This window comes from Saimiri boliviensis, chromosome 7, assembly GCF_048565385.1.
Source record: "Saimiri boliviensis isolate mSaiBol1 chromosome 7, mSaiBol1.pri, whole genome shotgun sequence".
Taxonomy (NCBI): Eukaryota; Metazoa; Chordata; class Mammalia; order Primates; family Cebidae; genus Saimiri; species Saimiri boliviensis.
The window spans coordinates 2,596,727-2,620,399 of record NC_133455.1 but is presented as its reverse complement, the minus strand read 5'-3'; the positions used below and the strand labels follow the sequence as shown (position 1 = coordinate 2,620,399).

General features: G+C 51.6%; 1 protein-coding gene across 16 annotated transcripts in view; it reads right to left on the bottom strand.

Moving 5' to 3' along the window:
- Positions 1-23,673, bottom strand: part of RIMBP2 (RIMS binding protein 2) — a 311,373-nt gene that overhangs the window by 94,527 nt on the left and 193,173 nt on the right. For all 16 annotated transcript variants that reach the window (XM_074402014.1, XM_074402021.1, XM_010347625.3 and 13 more), the window contains exon 4: positions 19,737-19,859. The gene's annotated coding sequence lies outside the window, so the exon portion shown is untranslated. The remainder of the gene's footprint in view (positions 1-19,736; positions 19,860-23,673) is intronic.

The following is a 23,673-nucleotide window of genomic DNA, read 5'->3' as shown; positions in this document are numbered from 1 at the left end:
TGGCTCCAGGGTTGCATGTGACCTGTACCCTCACAGCTGCAGGAACCCAAAGCTAAGATCAATGGATCACAGTTCTGAAGTTTTTGCTGGGAAGACTGAGGAAGAAAGATGCATTCTCTCCAACAGTGGCTAAATTGGTGGATGCAAGCTGGGAGACGATGGGTACCATCTTTCATGCAAATTGGTGAGAGCCTGCCTGAGAACCGGACCAGCACAGAAGAAAGCAGAGATCAATGATGAAGGCGAATATTCTTGATGACATCATCTGGGCACCTTGACTCCTCTGTGCAAGAAGCCTCATCCATAGCTCAGATTTCCCACTGTATAAGCCAACGTTTTCTGCTTTTTTCCTTGAAACTGTTTGACATAGGCTTATGTCAACAAGATCCCAGATGATCCTCCATAACTGACATACTTTCAACAGCATCTATCGCTGCCACAAGACTTAATACTGTAATGTCTCATATCATACACTAAGCATCACGTGTTTTTAGTCTTATCTCTCATAATAAAGGAATCTCCAGTGGATCATGACAGCTTTGGGCCACTTTGATTCTCTGTTTGGGGAAAAGAAACATACAGAGAGCCAAAGGAACTTTCCAGAAGTAAAATGATGCATTCTCAGCAGCAGCAGGAGTATAAATGGGGGTGCAGGGAGATGGGGGTGGGATAGAATGCTTAGTTTACCTCACAAGTTATAATGTCTCAGGCGCAAAGGCAGGCTTAATAATTTCCAGTTGCCATTTCTCTCCAAGGGCCAGGATACAAGGTGATCAAAGTCACTGGCCACAAACAACCTTATTCAAGGAAAATAACCTTGTCTGCAGGGCACCTGTGGTGTGAAGGCTGAGACCTGAGTTCAGCAACAGAATTAGCCAGGCGAGGCTGCAGTAAGCCCCTCGGCTTGCCAGCCAGTCCGCAGGACTAAAACAGAGGCCAGATGGAAACTCACTCTGGAAATCAGTCACACCCTAAAACAGGGAGATGAGCTCAGAGTTCAGTGGGTGGGGGGCAGGGGAGTGAAGTGGGAGATGGTCTACACAGCAGCTCCTGAGCCCAGTGCATGGCAACAATCAAAACCCACATCAGTGTTCATCACAAGTCAACACCCGCAACTTGTGGCAAAACGGTATTCTTATTCCCATCTGCAAATTGCTGGCACAGTTTTCCCAGAGAACCTGCCTGAGACCCAGCCCCGCTGCAGACATCAGCCTCCACCCACGTCTAAGCACATCTGAGGATTACTAAGTTCTAGAAGTACTGTTATGCTAAGTACTGAACACATATCACCCGTTTAATCTGAACAACTCTTGAAGCAGATGATGTTTTTATTTCCATTTAGAGAAGGAAAACAAGGTCCAGGGAGGTTAAGTAACTTGTTCAAGTTTGCCCAGCTCATAAAGGCTCCAGCCAGGATTCGCACCAAGCCCAGCTCACCACACTCTCTTCACTGTCTCCGCTCCCTGCTGTCTAGGAAGAATCCTCCGGGACCCCTCTCATAGCTGTGGGATGTGCTGATATCTGCTGGGACTCTCTGCAAGGCAGTACACATGAGAACATTTTCCGCAGTGCCCTGAATCCCTCTGCCTCCTTCCTCCTGGAGTCCTCAGGCCACCACGCACACTGTGCCTCTGTCGTATGCCTGGTGCAGGGCCACCTGCCATTCTCCTGGAGGGCAATCACACAGTCATTCTCACAACTTCCACCAGCAGCTATGATTCTCTCTGTTCCTGGGAGCACAAAGGGCCCAAGGATCCCAAAGGGAGTCTGAAAACCCCAGGTTCCACCCAAAGACAGAGTCGCACCGCGCCCTGACACCCGGCTTCCGCTTCCCTGCACAGAGACCTTCCCAGGGCACACGTCATCATTCATGGGGAGACTTCACATCTGAAAAGTACTCAGGATTATGCACCACAGCCACGAATGCCTGAAACGCTCCGCCTGTGGCAGGATTTAGTTTTAAAGCTGCGATATTTATAGCCGCCTGTCGACATTAACGCCAGCGCTTAAGCTGCCTACAAATGTCAGGGCGTCACTTTTCCAGGGAAAGCTGGGTTGCGACACGAAACGAACGAACCTGGAGCAAACCGAATTTCTCCTCAACGTCAGATCAAAGGTGGGCTTGCCCTCTGCTGTGGATGCCGCCTGCCTGAGCGAAGAAATTAAGAAAAAAGCAATTTCCCCTACCAGGAGTTAACGGCGACACTTTGAATGTCACATTAGTGGGATCTGCTATGCATGGCAGATATAACGAAGCATTTATGCACACACGATTTCCTTTCACCCAGCACCTGGCGGAAAGAATGCAAGCGCTCACAGAGCCCACGTCTTCAAAAGCAAGAAAGACTGGGTCCTTTAAGCTGTTTGTTTTCATGGCATCACGACTCTCTGACCAGCCACAGAAGTCACACTCGTTCAGAATGTCCACGATTGATCAGAATGAGAATGAGCGCGGAAAACAGTCATGTGGATTCAGTGAAGCCTATTTCAGCCAAAGTATTTTAGTTTCTCAAACTGGGAAGAAGGGATAGTTAGGAGTTCCTTTGAAGAAAAAAAAAAAAAAAAAAACTAAAGCGATTTTCCTGAGTCTGGACTGGTCTTTGATCCTAAAGCCTCCCTCCTTCTCCTCTGTCCCTGACGAATCCCGGAGACGCAGGAGGGGCAGCGTTCCTCCCACGCTGCTTTGGGAAGGCTGTTTTTCTCACACAATTTCCCTCATGGCCCAGTGGTTCCCGGCTATGAGCTGGGATTTTGGTTAGCCAGATGGAGGGGATCCTATCAGCTGGACCTGCATTCAACACCATTTCCAACACATACAGGCTGTGTGCCCTGGGGCGAGTTAGGTACTTCTCTGAATCTGAGGTTCCACGAGTATTGAATGGCAGCGAAGAATACTGTCTTTCCCAGGCTATTGCAAGGATGAGATTAAATGTTAGCTTCAGAGAGATCTGCAGGGAGGCCAGGTGCAGCGGCTCACGCCTGTAACCCCAGCACTTTGGGAGGCCAAGGTGTGTGCACTGCTTGAGTCCCGACGTTTGAGACCAGCCTAGGCAATACGGCAAAACCCCACATCTACTAAAAATACAAAAAATTAGCTAAGTGTGGTGGTGCACACCTGTAGTCCCAGCTATCGGGGGCCGGGGCTCAGACAGGAGAATGGCTTGAACCCAGGAGGTCGAGGCTGCCGTGACCGCGATCACGCACTGCACTCCAGCCTGTGTGAGAGAGTGAGATCCTGTCTCAGAAACAAAACAAAACACAAGTGACCTGCGCAGGACTGACACTTCATGTGAACATCGCTAAGTTTCATTCGGGTCTGCCACTTCGTGATCGGCCTCTGTTCGCTCCCTCACATTGTCATTATTTGGTCTCTCTTTCCTGCCTTCCTTGAGTTTTTGGTTTTCAATTTTTTTTTTTTTTTTTTAGATGGAATCTCACTCTGTTGCCCAGGTTGGAGTGTAATGGCCCAATCACCTCCTGGGTTCAAGGGATTCTCCTGCCTCAGCCTCTTGAGGAGCTGGGATTACAGGTGTGTACCACCACACCCGGCTAACTTTTGTATTTTTAGTAGAAATGGGGTTTCACCGTGTTGGGCAGGCTGGCAGGCTGGCCTCGGCCTCCCAACCTCAGGCCTCCCAAAGTGCTGGGTTACACTGAGCCACCTCGCCCAGACTGGTTTTCGGTTGTAATGTCTCCATGCAGTGCCGTTCCATATGTTTTTATGTTGCCCTTAGAGGCTGCCCCAGGGAACTCAATAGACATATTTAAATCTAAATAATTTGTTCAGAATTAAACCTGCCATTCCAAGTAGAATTCTTACCTGTTACATAACTGAAAACCCAGCACAGTGCCCTCCGTTTTCTTTTAAGTGTCATATATGTAGAGGAAAGAGCCTAAGAGGAGGAAAACAGCCCGGTCCAGCCTGCTGCGTCTACCCAGACAGCCGCCCTTTCTGTTTCTCTCCTCTGTTCAGGGTTTCCTGAGCATGAGCTAGTCCAGGTGCCCCGACAGGTGTGGAGACACAGAGGACACAGAGCTGAGAGGTCCCAGCTTGTGTGGAGCTGACATCCCAGTGGGAAAGACAAGTGTTGATCTGGTGAGGACAGAAAAATACAAGCTTGTGACAAATGGGTAAACTGAGGCTCGTGGTGACGACAGCCCCTTGTGAGTACATCCCACAGTGTGGGACAGAATGTTCGCTCTGTATCACTGCAGAGCGGGGACAGGGACAGAGCTGTTCAGAAGGATAGGCCCTGCCCTGGCCCTCCTGGAGCCGACTCCAGATCCCAGCAAGTCCATCAAGCCTGGAAGCCGGCACCTCCCGCCACCCCGGCTCCCCCTGCACTGCTCCGCCGCTGCCTCCACAGTCTCACATAAGACGGTGGATGCAAACGTGCTTTTGAAAGTGCCAAGTAGGGCGGGGCGCGGTGGCTCACATTGTCATCTCAACACTTTGGAAGGCCGAGGCGGGTGGATCACTTGAGGTCAGGAGTTTGAGACCAGCCTACCCAACATGGTGAAACCCCATCTCTACTTAAAAATAGAAAATTAGTTGGGTGTGGTGAAAAGTGCCTGTAATCCCAGCTACTGGGGAGGCTGAGGCAGGAGAATCACTTGACTCTGGGAGGCAGAGTTTGCAGTGAGCCGAGATTGCGCCACTGCATTCCAGCCCAATTAAGACTCTGTCTCACTCTAAAAAAAAAAAAAAAAAGAAAGAAAGAAAAAGAAAAGAAAGTGCAAAGAAGGAGTGAGGTAACCCACGGAGGCCTCGGGGACCCCACACCCCAGCCCTGTGTGCTGGCTACTCGGGACACGCCCCGTTCCCTGCTGTCCAGAGCACTGGCCGTGTGTGGGAAAGGGGTGCATTCCTGACTGCTGTGTCAAAAGTCCCACGACTTGCACATGTGCTTAGGACAATGCAGAGTGTCCTCTCACAGCTCTGGAGGGCAGACGACTGAAACCCAGGTGTCCCCAGGGCCAGCTCCTTCTGGAGCTCTGCAGGAGAAACCACCCCATGCCCCGTGGCTGGTGATGCTTGGTGATCTCTGGCCAGAAGACACGTCACTCCATCTCCTTGGGTATCTCTGTGTCTCTTCTCCTTATAAGGACAACAGTCCTTGGGTTTAGGGCCTGCCCTCCTCCGGCATGGTCTTGTCCTAACTTGATGACACCTGCAAAGGCTCATTTCCAAATAAGGTCACATTCACAAGTACAGAGACTTCGGACGTGGGCAGCAATTGGGGGAACACGGCTGACCCTCTGCATTCCCCAAAATGAGGGGGACTGCCTCACTTGCTTCCCATCTGCCTGGGTTCATGCCTCTGGACACCCGCTCTGGACTGTGCCCTCAGCTGTGGTGGCACACACCCCAGTGGCTCCTGCCTGGGCTGTGCCCTGGATCCATGCCTCCGGGCCACCTGCCCTGGGTCACGCCAGCACACGCCCCACCCGTTGTCTCCTCTCGTCCCCATGAGATTTCCCGGGGCGAACGTTGTTTGGCCAGACCACTGTGATCACATGGGCCTCAGCTGAAACATCACCCCCTAAGCAACAGGTGCAGGGAGCCCTGCGCTCCCCTCTCCCTCTCGTCACCCTGGCTCATCACAGTCTTCCTCTGTCTCTGAAATTCTTACCTACCGGCTAGGTGACCTGATGCTTTTCTGTGCTCCTTCCACCCCAGGAGGTGAGTTTCATGAAAACAGAAATAAGCTTGGGCCTGGTCCTCAGTTCATTCCAAGCCTCGGGCATGGTACCTGGCTATCCTATTTTAGTGGATTCCGCTGAGGGTGCGTATCAGTGAAATTGCTCACGGTATTAGCTATTCTTGATCACTGACCTCTCTGGCACCAGCCACTATGTGAGCCCCCCAGGCACATTCTATGCTTTTAACCCTTACATCTAGAAAGGTGCTTTACGGGCACTTTAAAGATGGGAGGATGCCACGGTTCTCAGAAATTAGTTAGCTCAATCACATGTAAACAGCTAGTTAATGATCAAATTCAAATTTGAACCCAGACCGGTCTAACTAAAAGCCCAAAGTCTTTGACTTAGGTCATGCTACTGAAATCAACAGGAATGTCCCCTAGGGTGGGTGATGGCTCTGCCGCTGACTCATTGGCCCGAAACTGCAAAGGACTGTAGACCATGTCGGAGGGTGTGGGCATGCCTGTGGCCACCTGACATGGTTTGGCTACGCCCCACCCCAGTCTCCTCTTGAATGGTAGCTCCCATAATTCCCATGTGTTGTAGGCGGGACCCGGTGGGAGATAATTGAATCCGGGGTGGGGGGGCGGTTTCCCCCACACTGTTCTCGTGGTGGTGAACGCATCTCACGAGATCTGATGGTTTGATAAGGGGAAACCCCTTTCCCTTGATTCTCATTATCTTATCTTGCCTGCCACCATGTGACACGTGTCTTTCGCCTTCCACCACGATTGTGAGGTCTCCCCAGCCACATGGAAGGGTGAGTCCATTAGACCTCTTTCCTGTATAAATTATCCAGTCTTGGGTATGTCTTTATTAGCAGTGTGACAATGGACTAATACACCACCTGACTGTCCTCACTCCAGTCTCAGCAGCCCTGCGGAGCAGCTCTGGGGTAGAGGAGGCCGAGAGGGGTGAGGTTGGCAGCTCTGGGGTGGAGGAGGCCGAGAGGGGTGAGGCTGGTAGCTCTGGGGCAGAGGAGGCTGTGAGGGGTGAGGCTGGTTGCTCTGGGGTAGAGGAGGCCGTGACGGGTGAGGCTGGTAGCTCTGGGGTAGGGGAGGCCGAGGGGGTGAGGCTGGTAGCTCTGGGGCAGAGGAGGCTGTGAGGGGTGAGGCTGGTAGCTCTGGGGTAGAGGAGGCCGAGAGGGGTGAGGCTGGTAGCTCTGGGGTAGAGGAGGCTGAGAAGGGTGAGGCTCCATCCACTTGCTGGATGAAGGATGTGTCAGTCCACGGGAGACCAGCATCAGTGGCGCCTCGGGAAAGGCCACGTTCCCATCACCCGACACCCCCTTCTGTGACCAGCTCCCTGCAGCTATGGCACTGGGCAGAGCCACTCCCCAGAAAGTGACCACATGATGGTTTCCTGCCCGTGATGGCCTCCTCCAGGCACAGCTTTCTCCCAGCTGCAGGCTACCCCGAGGAGCTGAGCAGGACCACGCACTTCTCCGCATGTTGGGACCCCTGTCCTCTCCCTGACGGTCTGCCCAGGCCATGAGTGTTCCACTGTCGCTGAGCAGAGGAGAGAGAAACTGGGGTGTGTATCTGGCTCCCCTGACAGGCCCCGCTTCTCGCCCTGTGAGTCCACGAGGCCCGCAGCAGCAAAGGGCCACAAACCTGGGGCTTCAAACTACAGCAACCCATCTGCTCACACCCTGGAGGCCGGAGGTCCTCAGAAGAGGGGTGGGTGGGGCCGCGCACCCTCCACAGGCTGCAGGGCAGGCCCCTGGGCGCTCCCTGGCTTATGATCACATGGCTCCAATCTCTGCCTCCATCCACGGGTGGCTTCCTCCCTGAGCATCTGTGTCTCTATCCAAACTCCCCTCTCCTTTCTCTTACAAAGCCTGTCACTGGGTGAGGGCCCTTCCTGATGTCTGTGGCTGCACCTTCTCCTGATGACATCTCCGAACACCCTATTTCCAAACAAGGCTCCGCCCCCTGGTTCTGGGTGGATGTGATTGTGGGGAGGCCGATTCAACCCACCCCTTCATCCAGAAGCTTCTCGTCTGACTTCTGCTCCAGGCTCCACACCTGCTGGTCCTGCTCAAAGCCTCTGGTGGCTCCCCCTGCCCTGCCTCTCACTGCTTCTAGACTGAGCTCTCTGAAGTTAAACCTTGTGAATGTGCCCTTCTTCCCTGCTAGGACTCGAATGCTGTCCTAAAATAAGAGCAGCTGTCACTCTGCTGCACCTGACAAGCAGAACCATCTCACGGGCCATGGGAGAAGGGGCTGGCGAGCTGTGCTCTGGTTATTGCTGTGAGGGAAGCAGGCTGCAGTCCCTTTACCCAGGAGCTGGGGAGAAACGAAGCGCCCAGAATGTCTTCAGTATCAGGCAGTCGGAACTCACATGAAAAACACATGAGGCTTTTTTTTTTTTTTTTTGCAGGGAGTAAGAAAGCCCATGTTTTATACTTGAATCTGACAAGCTGGTGAACGGAATAAAAAGCATTTCGTTCACTTTATCACAAGGTGTGCACTCCTGCTAGGGACCCTGCTTCCAAGGAGCGCTGGGTGTTCTGATCAGACCCCTGTGCCAGGACCTACGCAAGGACTGGCTGTGGTTAAATGCAAGTCGGAGTGTGGGGTGGGGAGATCGTCTGACAGCAGCCCAGGCTGCAGAGATGCCAGAAATCACAGACCTTCCAGTGCTTGTTCCCTCGGAGAGTCTCCGTCTATTCCAGAAAGAAATGATCTGTAGATGTGACTTTCCAGAAGCACCTGTGAGGCCCCGAGAAGCAACCTCTGCAGAGAAGCACCCTGGCCGGCTGCTCAGTCATTCTCCATGAAGGCGGCAAGTGTCTGCGGCGCTGGGGGGTTCGGCCAGGCAGTCTCTCAACCTCTCACTCATTCACGCACTCGCTCAGTTACTAACTCATCAGCCAGAACTTAAGTGCCGACTATATGCCAGATTTGGTGCTGGGTGCTAGAACAAAGTCTCTCTTGAGGAGGTTGCATTTTGGTGGGGAAGACAAATCCACCGGCAGACAGGTACAGCAGATGAGGTGAGAGCACTGAAGAAATGGAACCCAGGATGTGCAAGGGGCCAGCAATGGGGCCTCGGGTCCTTTAGACCAGACGGTCAGGAAAGCAATGGGAAACTGAGACCCAATAAACCAGGAATCAGAAATACAAAGTGCTGAGGGAAACAGCATTCCAGATTTTAAACCAAAAAAAAAAAAAAAAAAAAAAAAAAAAAAAAAAAAACCACAAAACAGTGCAAATTCCCTGGAATGGAAATAAGTGAGCATAGTCCAGAAAGACGAAGGCAGCCAGGGTGTGCGGGGACAGGGTGGAAGGGGTCACAGGAAGAGTCCAGGCTGGAGTAGGGGGGGCACGGAGAGTGCAGGGTCCTGCAGTTTAGGTCTTTATCTCAGAGCAATACACAGCAATTGGAAGGTGTTTCACAGAAGAGGGGCATGAATGGACTTCAGGTTTAAAGGGGTGGCTGCGGCTGCAGGGTGAGCATGGGCTCCAGGGGACCCACAGTCTTCAACGACTGTGGTGAAGGTGACAGATATTGTGAGCAGGTGGCTTAGCAGTGACTAGCTTCACTGCGCAGACCTAAGAACAGCCTGTGTCTGTCACTCACTCATTCCGTCCGCAAACGTGGGTGGCATGGTCTCTCTCTGCCAGGATGGACACTACGGATATGCCAATAAGCAGGAAAAGACATGGCATCTCATGGCTTGGTTGATGACTGGGCTGAGCCACATGGCTCTCGCTTGGGGTCTCTGAGCAGTTGTGCTCAGATGGCAACTTCAGCTGGAGTCACGGGCAGGCTTGGCTGGCTCTTTGCCTGCATTCTGCCCTCAGTGGGGACAGCTAGAAGAGAGGAGGCGGGCCCACTCTAGGACTACTGAGCTTCTCATCTCCTGGAAGGTAATGGTACAAACGCAATCTGGACAGCAGACACAGCAAGCGCTGTGACGGTGCTGACGTGGGATGGGATGTGCCTGCTGGGAGAGGCGGAAGGAGCCCACGTGCCGGATGAGGAGGAGGAGGACGGTGGAGGCAGCCATGGCCAGATCACACGGGCCCTGACCCAAACGGTGTCAGCTTTCAGAACAGAAGTAAACCCCTCACTACTACTTCCCTTCTGTGTCTGCAATCTCTCCAGACACATACCTTTAAACACCAGATCTAATCTGAGGACTCCTAAATTCCCGTCTCCAGCCATGTGGCTCCCTAAACTCCAGAAGGGGACATCTTCCTGCCCACGTGACTTCTCCCTTGGCTGCTGAGTGGGCATCCCACACCGGGCCTGCCCTGAGCTCTTGGCTTCCTCCCACCTCCTCTGGTCCCCTCAACACACATCCCTGAGTCCTGTGCATGTCATCAACGGCACTGTCTACTTAATCTCGCTCAGACTCAAGGCCTTCGAGCCACCCTTGGCTCTTCTTTCCTACTGAAACCAAAGTCAGTCCGTCAGCCTCCTGTCCTCTCCACCTTCAAAATGCATCCAGAACCTGACAGTTCTGATCGAATCTACCACTCTGGTCTGAGCCATTACCATCACTCACCTGGGTGATTTCAAAAGCTTCTGTGCAGCTAGTCCCCAAGGATGCCACTTGACAACGGACCTTAGCCCCCACCACTCATGCCCGCGTGGCATCCCCTCACCTTGAATCCAGACCTATAACCATCTTCTGTCCAGGAGGACCTGGCAGAAGGGGCTTTCAAAGCTGAGCCATAAGAAGCCTTATCGCTTTTGCTAAGGGCTCATAAGGTCTTCGCTCTTGAGGAATTCAGGCACTGCAGAGGAATTCTGACCACCCTGAGTCCACCATGCTGTGAGGAAGCCCAAGCTAGCCCATGGAGAGGTTACATGAGGAGAGAAATGTCCGGCCTGCCCTTCCCTTCCAGCTATCTTGGAGAGGACAGCATGCAGGCAAAGAGCCAGCCAAGGCTGCAGATGACTGCAACTTCAGTTGCCATCCGAGTATAACTTCCCAAGTGGAGGCCCCAGGTGAGACCCCATGTAGCTAAGCCCAGTCAACTCACACACCCATGAGACATCAACGTAATCACTCATCTCAGCCACTGAATTGTGAGGTTGCCTTAGTCCCTTCTCACGCTGCTATAAAGGCATACCTAAGACTGGGTAATTTATGAGAAAAGAGGTTTAACTGATTCCCAGTTCCTCAGGCTGTACAGGAGCCATGGCTAGGGAAGCCTCAGGAGACTTACAATTACGACAAAAGGTGAACGAAACGCAGGCACGCCTTCACGTGGCGACAGGAAAGAGTGTGAAGCGGGAGGTGCTATACACTTCTAAAGTGACAGATCTTGTGAGGAGTCACTCACTGAAATCTGCCCCCAAGATCCAACCACCCCCCACAACCAGGTCCCGTCCCCATCACTGAGAATTACAATTCAACATGAGATTTGCGTGTGGACATAGAGCCAAGCCGTGTCAGGGTGCTTTGTGACACAGCGAGAGGTACCTGGTGTACCACTGTAAGGGTCTCCCTGCGTCTCCTCTTGCATGCTACGTCTCTGCAGAGTTGCAAATATAAGCCCTTAAAAATTCAGGTTACAGAGCCCAGGAGGTCAAGGCTGCAGTGAGCTGTGATCATGCCACTGCACATGGCTGGGCGTGGTGACTCACACCTGTAATCCCAGCACTTCGGGAGGCCAAGGCAGGCAGATCATGAGATCAAGAGACAGAGACCATCCTGGCCAACATGGAGAACCCCCCATCTCTGCTGAAAATACAAAAATTAGCTGGGCATAGTGGCGTGCACCTGTAATCCCAGCTACTTGGGAGGCTGAGGCAGGAGAATCACTTGAGCCCGAGAGGTGGAGGCTGCAATGAGCCGAGATCGTGCTGCTGCAATCCAGCCTGACAACCAGGTGGGGCTGTCTCAAAATAAATAACCGCTGTAGAAGCCCAGTGAGGGCAAGGATTGTAGCTATTTTGACCAACAGCGTATTCTCAGTGCTTGGACATATTTCATAGTTGGTCACAATGAAATAATATTATTAGCCTCCATTAATTGAACACTGTGTTAGGCAGTGTCCCAAGCTCTTTACATGGATAACTGCAGCAAAACCTCACCATGATAGTATGAAGCAAAATTTTCTTGTTTTTAAAATTAAGTCTGACCTGTGGCAAAACTGTAATATGAATAATCTTTATCTTTGGGGCTCCTTGACCCTTTCCCTCAAGAATCCAAGATCTAAGACTTATGATTGTTCTTTCCACTGCCAAACTCTCCCCATCCCCAAAACTGGGGTGTCACAGTAACTGGACTCCCCTCCGCTGAATCATGTACTATTGAGAGAGACCAAGAGGTGCCCTGGGTAACCTGGGGCCACATGTAGGTAAGTACTTGCCAAATGGTATTGAGTAGATCTGGAGGTAGGCATCACTGAGATTCTTGATTTTCTTACCTGCAAGGAACCCTCATGTTGTGATGAAAGTATCAAACTACAAAAGAGGAAAAAGGAATCTGCTTTCACCCCTGCTCCCACCCCATGCGGGAAGAGAACTCGGAACCTCTTACAAGACGACTACCTATTCTGGATGCTAGAATGGTGTGCTAGACATAAAGCAAGCTGCTGAGATTGCTCCTTCAAGAAAGCACTCACTGCCCAGCTGTGAAGAGTGTGGTTTGCTGACAGCCTTAAACGTTAACTCACTCACACTTGCCTCAACTCGAGTTGACGTATTGGTCTTTTCAGGTGGCCCCAGCCAGCAGCTGAGCAAGACTGTGGTACAAAGGCCTAAGCATTTCTGCCTAACACGGGTTCCTCTCACACACTCCAGAGATGCCCCCTGGGCTGACAGAGACTTTGTCAAATCTATACACTGTCTGGCAACTCCCCTCCCTAATTCTGCTTTCTCTTCTTTCCTTTCACAAGTGTTATTCCCCCAATAAACCCTTTGCCTTAAAAAAAAAAAAAAATTCAGGTTAGATCACATCATTCTACTGTTGAAAACCCTGCAATGGCTTCTTATATCACTCAGGAAGGAAAGACCCAAAGTCCCTACCTTGGCCTTCAAGAGCTTTAAGGGATCTGCTCCAAATCACCTCCCTCATCCGAATTCTTCTTCTCACTCTTTTCCCATGTTCACTCTACTCCTGCACCTCGGGCTTCCACACACTCCTCAGACACCGCAGCCACCTGCTCTCCTCCCGGGGTCTCTGCACTTCCGCACTGCTCCCTCCCTGACTTCATCCAGGTCTCCGTTCAGACGACTCACCAACAGTGAGTCCTTCCCCAGCCACTCAGTGCAAACCAGCTCCTCTACTACCATCACTCCTCATCGCGTCTCACTTCCCCCACCTGACCTGTGCATTAATTTACCAACTCTACAGAACCAAGGGCATGGATTTAGATCACTTTTTCCAGAAACTAGAACGTATTCGCTGCAAAGTAGTTGCTAAATAAATATTTTCCGAATGAATGAGCATGTTTTCGGGTGTGGGTTCAATTGGATTTCTCTCTTTTTTTTTTTTAACTTTTATTTTAGGTTCAGGGGCACATGTGCAGGCTTATTATATAGGTTTTAACCAGGACAAGTACTGTAAGCTTTGAAATTCTTCAAGAAGCCAGTGCCTGAGGTGAACAAATCTATTTCCCTTTAAAATCATATATCTGGACATACTTTTCTGACTCTTTAAGTGAAAATTACTGGGAAGCTCCCATAATATAATCAGAAAGGGCTCTGAAAAGAACCATGCGGGCCAGGTACAGAGGCTCAAGCCTGTAATCCTTTTGGGAGGCCAAGGCAGGTGGATCACAAGGTCAGGAGATTGAGACCAGACTGACAAACATGGTGAAATTCCATCTCTACTAAAAATACAAAAAATAGCTGGGCATGGCGGTGGGTGCCTATAATCCCAGCTACTCAGGAGGCTGAGGCAGGAGAATCGTTTGAACCTGGGAGGCAGAGGTTGCAGTGAGCTGAGATCTAGCCACTGCACTCCAGCCTGGGTGACAGAGAAAGACCCCATCTCAAAACAAAAACAAAAAACCACGTGTTGGTGAATCCTTGCTGTGCATAACCAATCACAGGCTACAGGAAGCCAGGCGCGCTGCCTTTAGCTAAATTGAATGATCACTATTAAGACAGGCAGCACATCAGTGATATTTGGAAACAAAAACGCCAGCATATGAACGTGACCAATGGGGTAATTATCAGTTCAGACAGACCCTGAATGCACACTGGCACAGCTCCACAGCTGTAATTACCCCACTAACACAGGGCGGGCAGTCTTATCGCACAGGCCGTACATCCCCTCTTGCCCCCAGGCACTTCAGGATGTGGAAGACACACCACGTCAGGTGCCAGGTGAGACAACAGGGCCACAGGACTGGGGATGACAGCCACGGTGACAGCCATGGCGACCGCGCCTGAGCGCCACACTTTGACCCAAGCGAGCCGCTCGGCCGCTTCCCACACATGTCCTCCAATCACTGAACAGTGGCAACTTCCTGTGGGTCGGCGGGGAGGTCCTGGCGTCCTCCCCCACTGAGGATCCAGAGGTCATGACGCGCTCCGTCTCGCACACGTGGTGACGCCCTGACCCCAAACTGCACATCTCTAGCTTTCCCTGCCATAATGGAGGATACCATTGCTGCCCCCAAAACTCACATCCTGGCTCCTTCCGGCCTCTCACACTCCACGTCCGGGCCACCGGCAAACCCTGCGGATTCGACCTTGAAGACACACCCAGAGCCTGAGCGCTCTCCCCACCCTGCCTCGGTGGAAGCCCCCATCAGATGGCGTCAGGACATGGCTCCCAGCAGGTTCCCTGCTGCCACTCCCGATTCTTCCTGTTTGGCCTCTGGAGTGACCCTCTACAAACCGAAGCCAGACACACCTCCTCCCTCAACTCCAGCAGCATCTGGCATAAACTGATGGCAAAACTACGCCAGTCGCTCCTTGCATCTGAGGCAGGAGGGTAAGAGACGGGGCTCGGACACTGGACCACACAGGACTTGCTGCTGAAACAGGTCCCAGGCAGAAGCACCTTCCCATGAGGCACACCCAGAGTGCACCTCAGTTTACCATCGCCATGGCAACACCCAGACGTTACCGCCCCTTTGCATGGCAAAGACCGGGCGATCCAGAAGTTACCACCCTTTTCCAATAATTTTCTACATAACCTGCCCCTTCGTTTGCATGTAATAAAAGTGGGTATAAATACGCCCGCAGAGCGGCTGCTCTGGGTGCACGGCCTGTGGGGTCGCCTTGCTTTGCAAGGAGCAGGGCCTCTGCCGCTGCTGTTCCCGCTGCTTCAGTAAAAGCTGCCGTCCACCACCACCACTTGCCCTTGAATTCTTCCCTACGCAAAGCCAAGACCCCTCCCAGCCGAAGCCCTGATTTGGGGGCTCCCTGCCCTGCACCACACTTACACTCCTGCTGATGCGACTTCTTGTCTCCTCATAGCTGGAGACCGAGTTACCTTCCCCTCCCTGAAACCAGGCAGACCCTGGGCCTGGCTTTGGCCAACAGAATTCGAGCAACGCCTTGCTCCGCTCAAGCCTGTGCCTCGCGAGGACTTCCGTGCCTCGGCCTCCTTCATGCCCCAACTGTGCCCTGGCTAGAAGCCCTATCTCCCCTGATGGAGGAGCGGAGAGCAAGGCAGTCACCCCTGCCCAAGAACCCAGACCCTGCAGTGGCCACCCAGGCGCATGTGAGCCCCGGCTGGATCAGAGGAGCTGTTCCGTCTGGTCCAGTCAAGCGGAGACACTCCACGCAGCCAACCAGAGGCTTGGGAGCAATGACAGACTGTGACTGCTTCAAGCCCCAGGCTTTGGGACAATTTGTTATGCGGCCTTCCTGGGGCATTTCTACAATTCTTGGAAGTCTACCTTGGTCTCTCAGACTCTGGCCAATTTATTCCCAGCGTGGGTTTCATTTTTTACTCCCCCCCGCCACCATTCACTGTCTGGCCCACCTTCTCCGTGGACATGTCAAGCACCCACACCCCCCAGGCCCTCTGCACTCCCCTCTGCCTGGAATGCTCCTCCCTGAATGCTGACAGGGCTCCCTCCACCCTTGCTCAACATATATGTCTAGGGAAGCCTCCTGGACCACTGTTTAAAGTGCCACCATATCACTTCCTGCTCCTTTACCCAATTTACTTTTTGGCAAAGCACTTATCACTGCCTGAATTATATCACATGCAATTGCCTTTTTCTTCACTGGGAGTTGAATGTTGAGGTCTGTTTTGCTAACTGCTATGCCTCTGGTACCTTCGAGAGTGCCTGGTACATAGTGCTCAATCAACCCTTGTGAATGAAGGAATAGTCAGTCAGTAACCAGGCTGGGCCCAGGGATGCCAGGTGCATCTCACTATATAGATCCCTGTTAAATACACCCAGGTATCCCTTTCCCTTCGTAGGGATGCTGGAGACAGGGCCATTTACCAAAGGGCAGGGCAGATGTGCCAGCAGAGTCTCATTAGACCATCCCACTTGGTTCAGACTCCATTGCTCTTCCTCTCTTGGTATTTCAAATTCCACAGACCAGGAACGAATGGCTCAGGAATACTACCTTTTCTCTTGTACAAGTCCCAGCAAAAAGAACTCAGCTGGGCATGTGGCTCACGCCTGCAATCCCAGCACTTTGGGAGGCCAAGGCAGGCAGATCACTTGAGGTCAAGAGTTTGAAAGCAGCCTGGCCAACATGGTGAAACCCCATTTCTACTAAACGTACCAAAAAAATTAGCCTGGTGTGGTGGTAGGTGCCTGTAATCCCAGCTACTCAGGAGGCTGAGGCAGGAGAATCTCTTGTACCCAGGAGGGGGAGGTTGCAGTGAGTTGAGATTGTGCTACTGTTCCCCAGTCTAGGCAACAGAGTGAGACTCCACCTCAAAAGAAAAAAAAAAAAAAGAAAGAAAGAAAAGAAAAGAAAAGAAAATGAACTCTTCTTGGGTTCTTCCCACATGTGGGGCAATCTAGCTTTAGCGTTCCTCCCCAGTTCTCCTTGCTAATGACGCAAGAAAGATGAAAACGCCACATGCCATTAGCTCTTCTTCTCCAAACAATCTCCAAGGAAAGAGACTTGGGAGAATTGCTCCTCCACTGCTATGAAAATGTTCCTGGCCACAGTTCCTTTTGTATTTTCTGTATCTGCTAACATAACATTCAGAGTAAGCAAGCCATGTCCCGCACTCCATGCTTTGTTTTGCTGGGAAAGCTGTGAGCTCTCTTCTCCTAAGGAGTGAGAATTAGGTAATTGTTCATATTTTCTTTTATGTCCAGCCTCCCTGGAAACTTGGAGCCAAATGAGAATCTTGCAGTAACTGTGTTCAGCCTACAAGCTGGCATCTTTTAGTTCTCCCATCGCTTATGCAAACATTCTTCTTCCTTCCATATCACTTCATTGTATTTAATGATTTTGGTAATTAGACCATATCCTCGGAAAGAAGCATCATAAAAACACATTCACAGATAATGAAGTCATCAATTACCATTTTTTCAAAGTACGAAAATCAAAAGGGACTCAAATCAGGTTAAATATCACTGCATGATCTGTGCTGGGGGTGGGGAAGGGTGGTCTGGTCAGTTTCAGTATTATTCTCACATAATTGTTTCAGGAAACATTCAGCCCCAATTTCAGTCTTATCTATTTCACTAAAAGCTTTCACATCTGGAAGGAAAACTATATCCTGTTTGCAATTCAGTAAAACTCAGTGGTGGGTGTGACTTGGTGACCCAGTCACCAAGCTCGTCACCACACTGGCATTTCAGCATCTTTGCTCCATGCAGGCAAAGGGGAGTGGCCGTGAGCTGGCCATCAGGCCAGTGTGGCTTCAGGTACGCTGAGCTGGGAATCCTGCACTGCCTGACATCCTCCCAGGACGGGTCTCTGATGCCTGTAGAATCCTCTTTGGCTCTCAGCAAATCAGGTTGATTGAAACTGTGTTGAGGTTCCAATTCCACTCACACCACTGACAACAAAAGAGAAAAACGCCACAAACTCAAAGAGTGTGAGGTCAGACGGGAGAGAAGATGCTGTATTGCTGGCTTTGAAGATGGACTACCGGGCCCTGAGCAGCCCTTGCAGCTGGAAAGGCAAGAAACGAATTCTCCCCAAAGCTCAGGAAGGCACACAGCCCTGACGACACCAGACTATAGCCCTGTGAGGCTCATCCTGGACTTCTGACCTCCAGAACTGTAAGAGAATATGTCTGTGTTGCTTTAAGCCACCGAGACTCTGTGGGGTCACTTGCTACAGCAGCGATAAGAAACAGACACACGGTTTCTGAGCCTCAGTACCACTGACGTGTGGGACCAGGTGACAATCTGCTGTAGGAGACTGATCCGAGTGCGTGGTTGAGGGTTTTACAACCCTGGCCCCCGCTTCCCCACTCATATCAATCAAAAGTGTCCTCAGTCATTGCCAAATGTCCCCTGGGGGGAAGTTGCCCTGCTGAGAACCATCTTTCACGTTTTTGTTTTTTTTTAAATCCAGGAGATTCTCAGCTAAGCTCCTTCTACCCAGGGATTCACGGCACATCCTCTATCAAATTCACTAAGCCCTGAATGTGTGTCCCAGGCACTAAAGGCAGAGGGTTGGATAAATCATGGAGTGTGCCCTCAGAAAACTCAAAGTCAGTAACCGAGGCAGCTGCTCAAAGAATTACGTGGTAGCACCTCCTCTTGAGAGTTACGTCCTGAAAACTTAGAGCACACAGTGAGAAGCGGGACAGTCAGCTTGCTGAGAATTACAGGACCAGCTTAGTTCACATTCAGGGTCTGTAGTCAGAGAACAAGGCACCTTTCTTTGCTAATTGAGATGTGATCATTCTTTTCTAATTGAGAGGGAATCCACATGCCATAAAGCTCACTGTTTTGGTGTGCAATGGCACAGTGCCGGTACATTCACAAAGTCTTGTAGCCATTATCACCATCTAACTTGAGAACATTTTCATCACTCCAAAAAGAACCTCATACTCCTTAGGGGTCTCATCCAATATCCCCATCCCCGCCACTCCCCGAAACCTCCTTCATCTGCCCCAACCTCCACCATCCCCTCCAACCCCTTCCGCTCCCCTCCCACATCCTCCACCCCTTTCCCACCCCCTCACTCCCCTCCCATCGCCCTCACTCCCCTCCCACCCCCTTCACTCCCCTCCCGTCCCCTCCATTCACCTCCCACTCCCTCCACTCCCCTCATACCCTCTACTTCCCCCCACTCCCTTGGCTCTCCTCCCATCTCATCCACTTCCCCCACCCCCCTCCGCCTAATCTACCCCCACCCACCTCCTCCACTCCCCACCCATCATCCCTGGCAACCACCCAGATGCTCCCCTCAGAGCTCCAAACACTTCCCCAAAGAGGCTATGTATGGAGGTAAAATCACTTAAATAGTATTTTCGGGTGCAGCCTAATCCTGTTTTCTCTAATTGTGAAATGCAAATGACCCCGGTAATATATGTACTGGATCACAGAACTGGAGATGATGATTTTTTGTATTTTTGTAAAAAATGTTCCTCAGAATGAGAATCCAATAAAATTTTAACACTTCGTAAAAAAACAACTTCATTCAGCTTAACTCAGTGGCATCAAGAGCCAATCAAGCCACTAGCTAAATATCGGAGGAGATCTCAGCTCACCAGGAACGCGTGAGGAATATCCAGTTACCTGTACCCTGATAGAGCCACGTTCTGGTTTAGCTATTGTCTTTATAATAGAGGTCATTAAATGTCTGAGGAGCAGCTTAAAATACTTGAAGTTTGGAAACCCACTGTCGCCCCTCTGGTCTTTAATGGAAGCAGACTCCATTTCCATTCCGGAGCAGTGAGCTGCCACCGCACAGCTCAGCTGTGTTTAACATCCTAAGAAATGGAAATGCATAATTGGCTTTATGGGATTGCTTCCAGAAACACTCGAACTGTGTTATTTATTGATTTTTATGCCACAAAAAGGGTAAGAACGGCCCCAACAGCCCTGAATGTTGATGACGGCTTCCAAGGGAGCTTTGAGTACCTTCTGCTGTGGGGTCCTGCAGCCCTCCTTCCTCACTCCGACCTCACAAACGGCAGAAGTGCTCCCAAATGCAGAAAGCCAGCCTACCTTCAGGACCTGTTCCAGGTTCTCCAGCTTGGCTTGGAGCTGGTGTTTCTCCTTCACAGCCAAATCGTGCTCTCCGGTCACAAGGGTGAGTGGGGGGCTGAGGTGCACATACTCTGCCTTCACCTGCAAGCGGAAGGGATAGAGACCAGGAGGCTATCACCACGTGCCTAAGAGCTGCAGCAGGCACCAGTCCCCAGCTGGCATCCATTGCTTCCTCTTTAGGAGCAAAATCCTCAATTTCCTCTTAGAGAATCCTTGCATCCCTCATTCTCCATCATGGACTGGAGAATGGACTGGGTCCAGTCCTCCTAGGGGTGACTCCGCATGACCAAGGGCTGGCCAATCAGCAGACGACCTCTGCCTTCCTCCCGCCCACCTCTACCACAGCCTTGGTGATTGGTTCAGGGTTGCAAATGTGCCACAGGCCTGGCCAATCGGTGCAGTCCCATGCCCTGGGTGTAGCGATTGGCTGGGGAAGTCACATGACCCAATTGCATTCTGGGGACATGAGATCTTGCACTTGCATAGGAACCTGGAAGAACTCTCCCTTTTGCCCACTGAACTTGGAAACTTAGAGAGAAAGCTGGAACTGCTGTGGCCTTTGCCATCGTGAGAGAACAACCCATCTGAGAACAGAGCCAATGAGACAAACACAGAGAGATGCAGAGAGAAAAGCAGGATCCCCATGGCCTCATTTGAGCACCTAGATCAAGCTGAGCCTGAAGCTAACTGTCTTTTCCTTTTCAGTCACTCGGACCAATAGATTCTTCTTGTTTGCCTATACCAATTTGCATAGTCTATCCCCTTTAACTATGAGCCCTAACAGATAGCGTTTTCCCATCATCTATGCATATTAATTCTTGTCTAAAAATTCCACATCATCTTAAAAGTGAATAAAAATGGCAAGGAAATTCCACATGAATTAGAATGCATTCCCCAATAAACCCAGAAACCACATAAATTCCATTCTCAGGCCACAACTCCCAGGGCCAAGTTACAAGCTTACTGGGAAGGCGGGTGCCATATTCAGTCTCTCCGCTCTTTGAAACAGCTAAGGGGAAGCTGTCAGTGAACGAAGTCACCATGGTTCCTTTCGCATTCATTTCATTGTAGAGACAAAACACATTTTAACCCAACGGCAGCCTTGTGGTTTCTTTTCCCCCTGCCCGAGTGTTATGAATTATGGCTTCAATAACAGACGAACATAATGTCACGCTTCTCAACTGCAGAAGTCTTTTCTATTTCAAATACTTTCTGTACCAAGTGTTAGTTTAAACTGACAACTTCTAGGGCACCAAGAGAAAGGAAGGCACCCACTTGGCATTTGCAAATGGGAACGGAGTTGCGGAAAAGCTGTTATTAAGAGGTCATAGGGAGGTCTCATTCAAAGGAATGTTTTAATGCCATTCTGCTGCAACGTGATGTTATCAGGCAATGAACTTAGAGAAATAATCTGAATGCCCCCAGTGAAAGGGTCACGACCTATTTGAATTAAACCATCCTCTCTTCTGAACCTCCGTACCCTGGGGTGGAGGTTTGCAGAAAGCATGACTTCTTGCATCCTAGCTTTTCAAGAACACTAGACTTGGGAGTCATGCTTGAATGCCTCTAAACCCAGCCTCGCACAGCGACCAGCAGCATCTTTCTGAAACACCTGTCAGATCTTGCCTCTGCCTGCTTGAAACATCCTGTGGTTTCCATGGGAATTAGAATAAACTCCAAAATCCCCGGTGGTCTAAAAGCCCTATCTATCTGCTACGCTGTTGCCACCATCCTGGGGACACCGTGGCCTCCTTCTGTCCCTTAAAGCCGCCAAACTTCTTCCCGCCCCAGGGAAGAAGTTCTCTGCTGATTCCATTGATGCCACAGGTCTCTACCCCGCCCTGTCCCCGCCAGCTCAGGTCTGGCTCCTTATTAGGAGTCACCTCAGGCAGGCCTTCCTAACCCATGCAAGGTGACAAAACCCTCATCCCCACCCCTGCCTCCATCCCCCTCCCTCCCCCACTGCCACACTTTGGGGTCCACATGTGCTCATCACTGTCCTCTGCTGTTGTCTGCCTTCTTCCTGTGGCTGCTCCTCACTGGAACGAAGTCCCACCAGGACAGGGGTATTCTTTTGCCCGGAAATTCCCCATCTCGGAGCCCAGAGCAGCGCCTGGCTGGGAGTCAGTGTTCAAGCAAGACTTTTGTACCGAATGGAACAGTGGGACTTGAGGAAAGTTCCAAGCCTGGAAAGGTGGCCCGGGCTCTTGTCAGCACCCCCAGAGCCGGCCCCTCCATCATTTATCCCCACTTTGTATCCAGAGAGGCCCATCCTCACTGCCTGCACCTCCTCCTCGCACCATCCGGCTTCTAATAGGCTCGCCCAGTGGGAGACGGGGTCGGGAGACAATGGATCAGCGTGACGCCCAGCCCTCAGCCCTCCCCACCAGCCTGCAGGGGCTACCCTGAGCTGTCCCCTTCAGAATGGCTGCTGGCGAGCCCGACGCTTGGCTGGAGGCCTGGGAAGTGGGAGCTGGGGAGAATTCCCACACTCCCTAGTTGATTAGGATGGCTCGCCGCATCTAGGCTGCTTGAAAAAACGTTTTACACCGAACGCTTTTCTTTCTGGGAGTCTAGAATTTGGGTATGTGCTGGACAGAGCGTGCCCACGTGACCAGCCCACCCCATGAAAACTCTGGTTGCTGAGTCCTGAACGGGCTTCCCTGATGGATGACATTTCACACACATCACAGCTTGCAGCTGAGCGTCCATTTAGCACCCTGTGTGATTCTTGGGGATTCTCTTGGGAGACAAGCTGGAGAGCCTGGACCTGGTCTCCTCGCGGCTTCCTCCCGTGTGCCCTCTCCCTTTGCCACCTGTGCTCTGTGTCCTTTTGCTGTAGTAAGTCACAGCCCTGAGGGCAGCTGCACACTGGGCCCTGCGAGTCCTCCCACTGAGTGATGGAACCAGGCGACCCCGGCATTGTCCTTCTACTGGGAGGGCCTCTCCCACGACCACCTCCCGGTACCCGCAGCAGGTGGCCACAGCCCCCGGCCTCTGCTGGTCTCAGACTCCTAAGACCCTTTGCAGGTGTCTTGCCCGCCCACCCACCAGTGCCCACACCTTGGCTAGCACTTTCTTTTCTAAACTCTGCTCCATTCTCCAGCTGGCAGGTGCTGTCTATTTCCTGTTTTCACCCTGATAGGTAACATCTCCAAAGAAAAGACATCTAACGGTCCAGAAGCAACAGGAGGGCTCAGAGGCTCCCTAAACAAGGAGTTTCTAGTTTGGGGAGGAATGGATTCAGACTCATGCTTCACAGGGAAGCCAGCTGGGGTTTCAGGCTCCATATGCAGAACCCAGCATGAAGATGCGTTTATTACCCAGCGTTTTACAAGAGCACCGGACAGTCAGGAATTGCCCACTAAGGGGCAGCATCCAGCTTTGGTCAAGAACAGGCAACCTCCAACCCGCGGACAGACCGCCATTCCAGTGTGCGCCTGGAAAGAAATCACCGAGCACCGGAACGCACTCTCCCACCGGAACGGTACAAACGCTGCCAGAAGTCAGAGTCCAGCTGGCCCCTAAATCCTATTTGCCCCGAAGTGGAGCTGTGCTTCTGCAGCGGAAAATGTGGTGGCAACTGCGGTAACTTCACAGAAGGCAATAACGTAGGGGGAATGAATGGGTCTGTTGGCCTCAAGGTGATGCTCGTAAGGAAAGTAAAGGAATAGAAGTTCGCAGAGGAAAGTGAAGAGTCCAGGCGGGTCCGCGGAGGACCTCAGGGGCAAGCCAGTGACATTTACTCTTCTTGTTTTTGAGACGGACTCTTGCTCTGTCACCCAGGCTGCAGTGCAGGGGCACAATCTCAGCTCACTGCAACCTTCACCTCCCAGGTTCGAGGGATTCTCGTGCTTCAGCCTCCCAAGTAGCAAGGATTACAGGTGCGCACCAC